At 44.2% G+C, this 7,369-nt stretch overlaps 1 long non-coding RNA gene across 1 annotated transcript in view; it reads left to right on the plus strand.

The window, feature by feature from the left end:
• LOC140215971 (uncharacterized) overlaps positions 1-7,009 on the plus strand; it is a 106,881-nt gene extending 99,872 nt beyond the window's left edge. The window contains exon 3 of the long non-coding RNA XR_011892590.1: positions 6,956-7,009. This is a non-coding gene — a long non-coding RNA (uncharacterized lncRNA). The remainder of the gene's footprint in view (positions 1-6,955) is intronic.
• The last annotated feature ends 360 nt before the right edge of the window (positions 7,010-7,369 follow it).

Here is a 7,369-nt window from a genome sequence, read left to right on the forward strand (position 1 = left end):
GCAATGTTAAATAATAAGGGAGATAAAACACTCCCTTGTGGCACACCGCGAAATATACGTATTTCATCGCTCAAAGTGTCGCCAAGACGAACTCTGATGCGACGATCATTGAGGAACGTATGTATGAAGCGCAAGAGATGACCCGTGACGCCTATAACTTGTAACTGGCTGATGATGGCTCCTTGAGACACGTAGTCGTAAGCCTTAGAAACATCCATGAAAACAGCAAGTGTCGACAGGCCATCCGCACTGTAATGTTCTATGTGGCTTAGCAGGTACAGCACATTGTCTTGAGCGCTTAGACGCTGCCGAAACCCAGTCATGCACGACGGTAGTTTTCGACCCTGCTCGACATACCAAGTGAGTCTTGTGCACGCCATCTTCTCCATTAGCTTCGCAGCACACGAGGTCAGTGATACCGGTCTGTATGAGTCCAGAGCTGCAGGATTCTTTCCAGGCTTCAGAACCGGTACCACCCATGCTACCTTCCATAAATGTGGTATAGCCCCACTGGCCCAGACTTGGTTAAAAATGCCAGTAAATCACGCCGTCTCTCAACCGGTAGGTTAGTCAGCATCTGATTACTGATAAGGTCAGGCCCCACCGCACAGCGACGTCGGAGGCTGCTCATAGCTAGTTCCAGCTCTCTGAGTGTGAAAGGAGCATCCATTAGAGACGACGACAGCGGCGGAGGCGGGTTGGTTGTGCCGGCTGACCTGCCGGAAGAGTATATTTCAGCGAAGGCATTCGCAAGACAAGCGAGTGTCTTGCCTAACTTCAATGCTAGGGCTTCAAATGGCTTGTTTGGTCGAAAGTTTCCAGCAAGGTTATAAACGACCCACCATATCCTTGGAACTGTCGTGAAGACCGATAGGCTTGTACAAAATGATGCCCATTGATCTCTTCTTAGTTTCCTTGTATAACGTCGAATAACTGCGTTAATCCTGTTATATATAGTCTTGATTGGTGGGTCACCCTTCGTCCTCATCAGCCGCCGTTCCGCTCTTCTACGGGCAGCGCATAGATTTTTGAGCTTTAGATCCGGAGCGGGGAAGTGATCGGGAAGCTTCAGCTCAGCGGTAGCCAATCTCTTGCTACGTAGCATGTCCGCGAACAGGTCTCCAGATGATTCGCTTAGGCCGTCCCTGTACGTATCCCAATGCGTCACAGGACAGGATCTTCGGCCGTTGGTTCTATATCCAGCAATGTTAACGAAGACAGGGAAATAATCACTGCCCATTCTATCTTTACTAGTCGTTGAAGATGCGAGGATGTCCGTTGAGTGTAACGTCAAGTCTATGACACTGTAAGAGGCCGGTGGTCGAAAAAACGTCGGCTGTTTGTCATTTGCCACACAGAGACCCTCGATGTTTAAAGCACTAACAATTTGCTTTCCACGTGCATCAGTCGCCTTGTCGCCCCAGAGAGTATGGTACGCGTTGAAGTCCCCACATATAATCCTCGGAGCTGGGCAGCGGCTGCAGAGGTCTCTTATAATTTCTCCCATCGATACCTTCAGGCGAGAGCTCACATACACGGAGGCCACGCTGAGGCTTCGGTTTCCCAGCCGCACTTGTACAGCAGTGACTTCCAAAGCACTGCTGCAAAGGTCTTGTACTGGTAGAACGTAATGTGGTATTTCACGTCTCACATATAGCATGGCGCTTCCGTTCGGAAATGTCGGAATACTTTTGTTTCCATGTGCGACATAACCAGCGATTGATCTGGAACTTGGAAGACCAGCCTCGGACAGGGCCAATATTGGCACAGGCATGTTGCGTAAGAAAAGCGACAGTTCAGGTAAATGGCACGCAAGACCCGCACAGTTCCATTGCATAATAAGTGGCACCTGTGGACGAGATGGTGAACATTGTGTCCTGACCGCATCCATATTGCTAGGTGCTTTAAAAAGACGCGGAGCTTAGAATCACTGACTCGAGCGCCAGGACTACTTCGAGCATTTCCTTCATCGAGCTCGCCGGCATCTTCTCTATGTGTGATCGCAAGGCCTTGAAGAGAGCACGTAGCACCTGCTGACAGTCCTCCTGTGGTGTGTTTTCTTCGCAACGCGATTGGGGTCGCTGCAGTACAGACACATAGCTTCGCTGTTCCGGTTGTTCAGCAGTCTTCTCGTCTACGGGGCCTCTGTTCATTGATTTGACTGCTTTAGCCGGTCCGCTGCACGATGGCACCACTGTGTCCTGGATTCCTGGAGAAGGCTTCAGGCTTGGAAAATCAGTTTCACTCTTTGAGCTCCATTTGATTTCGTCTGACTCACTGTGACTTTCTGTCTTTTTCTTTGTCGTATTTCTCTCATCGTTTCTTGTTGGCCCCAAGATAAACGTTTTCTTACGCTTTATTGCCGCTACCCGCGTAGGACACTTACTATAACTAGCTGGATGACCGCCAGTACAGTTTGCACATAGAAAGTTCTCGCTGCATGCACATGTTTTGAAATCGTGTGGTCCTCCACATCTCTTGCACCGCTGCTCACCACGGCAGTACTTGGCCACATGTCCATAGCGCTGACACTTGAAGCACCGAGGTGGTGTCTCAACGTAGTCGATGGTCTCGTGTCTTGTGAAGCCCAAGTTGATCTTCTCTGGGCGGTCTTTATTTCGAGCGAACGTAAGAACCACAGAGCTGGTTCGCCTGGACTCCCAATCGGATTCGGAAATTTGAACGCGTCGCGTGACTCTCCTTGCATGGTAAACGCCTTGTGGTTTTAGGTATAGCAACAGTTCCTCGTCAGTGTACCACTTCGGTACTCCTCTAATAATGCACGTGTTTTGCAGGTACGAATTGGGCACTCGTGCTGAGATTGCAGTCCCTGAGATTGACTTGCAGCTGAGAAGAGAATTCACATGCTCTTCTGTCTGTACATCTAGAAGCAGGGCTCCTTGAGCAGTAAATCGGCTCCTAACTGGCGATGCGCCAAGAATTTTTTCAATTTCAGTAGACAGAACAATGGGATTTACTTTTTTCAGGTCGGCTCCTTCTGCGGCAGGCGTAACAATCACTGGGATTCCGACGGTCCTCTTCTTGCGGTGACGCACAAGCCTGAAGCCTTCATCGTCCAGATCTGTGATGTCAGCTATGTCACAATCGTCAATAAGCGTAGACTCGTCGTCTGTTTCTGTAGCCTTGTATCGCTTACAGTCACGGTTGCTCTCAGGGTCAGTCGGTGGCCTCTGGCCCGGTGTCAGGTCAGGCGTAGTCATGACGGAGCTCTCGCCGCTACCAGATCGGGCTCTTCTGCAGGCTCCTATCGAAGCGACGGGAGGTGAAGGCCACCCCGGCCTCCGGTAGGGAAGGTACCTTGGCGAGTCGTCCGACGTCTTCGACAAATCTGTTTGACAAAACGTCGAAAAAATTCAAAACACTAGGGAGCGATAGAGCAGTGCGACTGTGTCGAACCAAACTTCTTCTTCCTCCCCCACTTTTTTGTCAATGATAGTGATAAGCTCCCAGACAGGATAGGGATATAGACAGACAGGATATTCCCGCCGTATGCACTCCAACCGATTTTTATTCTTCGGCAATTCTTTTTTTAATGATCATCAGCGTCCCCTGTGAGTAATTGACCGAGCTAAACGTACAATTTACAGACTGTAGAGGCTGACTGGCGATCTTGAGCTCTTGTTTCCTGGCAGGATATTGAGCATAAAATTGGTCTTCTGTATATTAGTCTTGAACCCCACTGTTACATTTTCTCTGTTAAGGTCCTCAATCATTTGTTGGTTTTGTTACCAGTGTTGCTTAACAGGACAATGACATCTGCAAACCGAAGGTTGCTGAGATATTCACCGTTGATCCTGACTCCTGAGCCTTCCAGTTTAATAGGTTGAATATTTCTTCCTAGCATGCAGTGAGTAGCATTTAAGAGGTTGTGTTCCCTCGCCTGACCTCTTTCTTGATAGATAACTTTCTACTTTTCTTGTGAAGAACACATGTTGCTGTCTAATCTTCGTAGATATTTCCCAAGCTATTTACGTAAGCGTACTGCACTTCTTGATTACGTAATGCATCTGTGATTGCTGGTATCTCTACTTAATAAAACACATTTACATTATCTGTGAAAACAATATAGAAAGGTTTATTGCGCTCTGCAGATTTCTCGATTACCTGATTGATGAAATGGATGTGATCCATTGCAGAATATCCCTTCCTGAAGCCAGCAATTGTTGGTCGTCAACTAAGCTCCAAGCAGTGCCACTTCGCTAACAATATATATATATATATATATATATATATATATATATATATATATATATATATATATATATATATATATATATATATATATATATATATATGTGTGTGTGTGTGTGTGTGTGTGTGTGTGTGTGCGTGTGCGTTGCAATATTCGGCTGCCTAAACTGGGCATAGATTGTTCTTGTACACTATAGCTTCGTACCTTCGGTTTTCTTTAGACCAGACAGCGGCATATAAGTATTGCATTCGATCTCGTTGACTATCCGTTCACCAACCATAAATACGGCAGAAAATGTCATATTCGGTTTCAAGCCGTGAATACTGTTTGCCCATAAGAGCGTAAAGAAATGTGATTTTTAAGCGCGAAAGGCAGTCTTTGAGTCAACAGACTCCGAACGAGGGTTGCTGTTATTACTAGGCACCGGAATGCTCTTATGGACGCTATAGTTTGTCACGTCAATCCTATAGCAGGCAAATCTGCATGTATAGTCCTTAGTAGCCTTTATGGCGCTCATCACCCCGAAGAGTACGACATCACCAGTTAATCCTGCTATTTACAGGGCATAACAACGTTTTTTCTTTTCTTCACTAATTGACCTACTTTGCATTTTTACCTCATATTTTTTAGTGTTTACTTTGCTATTTTGGTGTGGTTCATCTCCTCGCGGTGCTGATGTGCACACCGTTGGTACACTTGTTTACCTAACGCAATTTCTATTCGTGAATCGATCGCAGGCACCAACTGATTCAAGCGAGCTTGTTCGACGCACGCTAACGTTTACCAAAGGCAAAATTTTATCATTACCTTGCAAATCAAATCTACGAAAGGGAAGCATAGTGAAACGAAACAGCAACAAAATGCCTGCAACTTGACTCACTTTGAAAGTGTAGAGCTAGGCTCTAGAAAAACCTGAAAATCCCGCGGGAGTCAGCGCGTCGACGTCAAAGTTTATCCCGAAGTTTACCACGCGAGCGAACGATAGCGATAGGCTATCGGCGATTGTGACATGCACTGATAAATATGAAATACTGTTATCCTCACACGTACATCTGTATTTCCCGGCCATGTGGCACGTGCAACAGTATAAGCATATATTAAGGCATCGACGCCTTACGTACATGCTCCTGGTTGTCTGAGTAATATCGAGAACTACCGCTGCTAGTAAGTTCTCGTTTATGTGCCGATTAATTTTTCAATTCTTGAATTCTATTATGGGTAAACCAAACGTCATTGGTGTTAGCGCGACAGCGCGATATTTCTATAAACCCGGCCCTCATTGTGAGCGGTGGGTACTTCAATATTTTCCCAAAATTTGTAGATGGAACACGTCGAAAATCTCACTTTCATTTCCTTCAGCGGATACGTACATCCTCGCGATTTCGCCACTTCGTCATCTAAGTGAAGGGCCATCGCCCGGAAAAAGCATACCTCAGTCTCAGAAAAACTTGCACCATCTGAGTCTTAACTTGTCCTGCACAAATAATTGTGATCTAGCTTGCCCAAATTTTTTAACTGTGCCCTTACTTCCAGATTGGGAATGCCATGTGCATGACAGCGTGGTTTAGCCTTTCCGAGAAAAATATAGCAACCGCAGAGTTACACCGGCTGTTTCAGTGTGCACCTAAAAATTTTTCAGTGTTGCCAATGGCAAATAGCTGGAGCATTTGAAGAGGCGGACATTACTTACACAAAATACTGAAATGCATAATCGACTAACAAAAATTTGTATAATAATTCTTTTTGTCTAATCACCTTATGGTCCGTATTGCAATGTACAAACTCTAGAGGTGGAGTTCGCAAGACAGATCTACTTGAAACGCATTCATAGCTGAGAACAGTTCCGTGATATTAATGTCCGAACCTTGCTGAGAAATGCTTTGGCGTTCCAGTTACTTTTGTTGTCAAAGGCGTAAAAGAACGTTTTGTGTAGAAAGTAAGTGGAACGACAGTGCATGTTTACTGCAAGTTTGACGGCGCATACCTCGTAAATGCTGTCATCCAGTCAATTTTTTCAAAGCGCACATGCCTTTGCGAATTTATACATTGCAATATATATCGTAAGTAAATTTGTATAAAGACCTAATTAGGGAATTTTTTCGATTAGTCAATCATGCATTTCTATTTTTTGTGCAAGTAATGTCCGCCTTTTCGAGTAGACCAGCTTATGGAATAGAACTGTGCTATCTGCCGCAGGCAATCTTCCAAAAAATTTTAGAGTTCGCTGAAACATCTCGTATATAAGGCCTGAGTGTGTGAGATTAAAGACTTTTATTATTGGACACTAAAGATGTTCTTTGTCGCGTGTTAAACGTCCTTTATAGTACAAAATAACTAAACAATAATGTGCCATTAGTATGCACAAGACTTTTTTTTTCGTCTTCGTGTATGTGGCAGAGAACAGCTTCGTAAGAACAAATAGCAGCAGCTCTTCAGTGTAAAATTAAGAAAGAAACAAATAAAAATTGTACAGATAATCATTTAGGCGCTTTCTGCTTTCCTTAAAAAAGAAACAAAAAAGACGGCGCGCAATATCATATAAAAATTTTGGGGTGTGATCCGAGTTTAAGTTACGCAGACTGGTATATAGATCCGGAAAACATATATCCTGCATACACAATTTAGATTTTACTAGTATATTGGAAAGTATCTGTACCGGTGCTTTTACACATGGGCACTTTCCCTATACATTTCTCCTAACAAGTGTATCTCCTGTTGTGTGTCTGGTTCTTTTATCCATAGTAGGAATGAAGCACTTCCAACTTTTGTTCGTCATGGCGCTGGTTGCTCTTGGATGTAAGTATAGCTACCATATGAGAAAAAAATTTAATTTTCATGACAGTCGTGAGGTTTTTATTCTGCAAGTCATCTAAAGCTTTTTTTGAGGCATTAAAATATTGAATGCGATGCAGACTGATGCTCAGATATTCGTATATACTGAGCATCCACATACTTCTTTCATTTTACATTTTTTGCTTTAAATGTCATTTACCATCGGCCCGACAAAAATATCTGAGCACTTGAAACGTTGCAAATAGTAACACGAATCACTTTAAACTCTGAAATCTATCTCGAAGTGTACTCATAGCTTCATTCGAGCTACAGATTCTGAAAAGCAGCCTATTGCTTGCTAATTACTAAAATTGAATTTCATTT

This window comes from Dermacentor andersoni, chromosome 2 (genome assembly GCF_023375885.2).
Source record: "Dermacentor andersoni chromosome 2, qqDerAnde1_hic_scaffold, whole genome shotgun sequence".
Lineage (NCBI taxonomy): Eukaryota > Metazoa > Arthropoda > Arachnida > Ixodida > Ixodidae > Dermacentor > Dermacentor andersoni.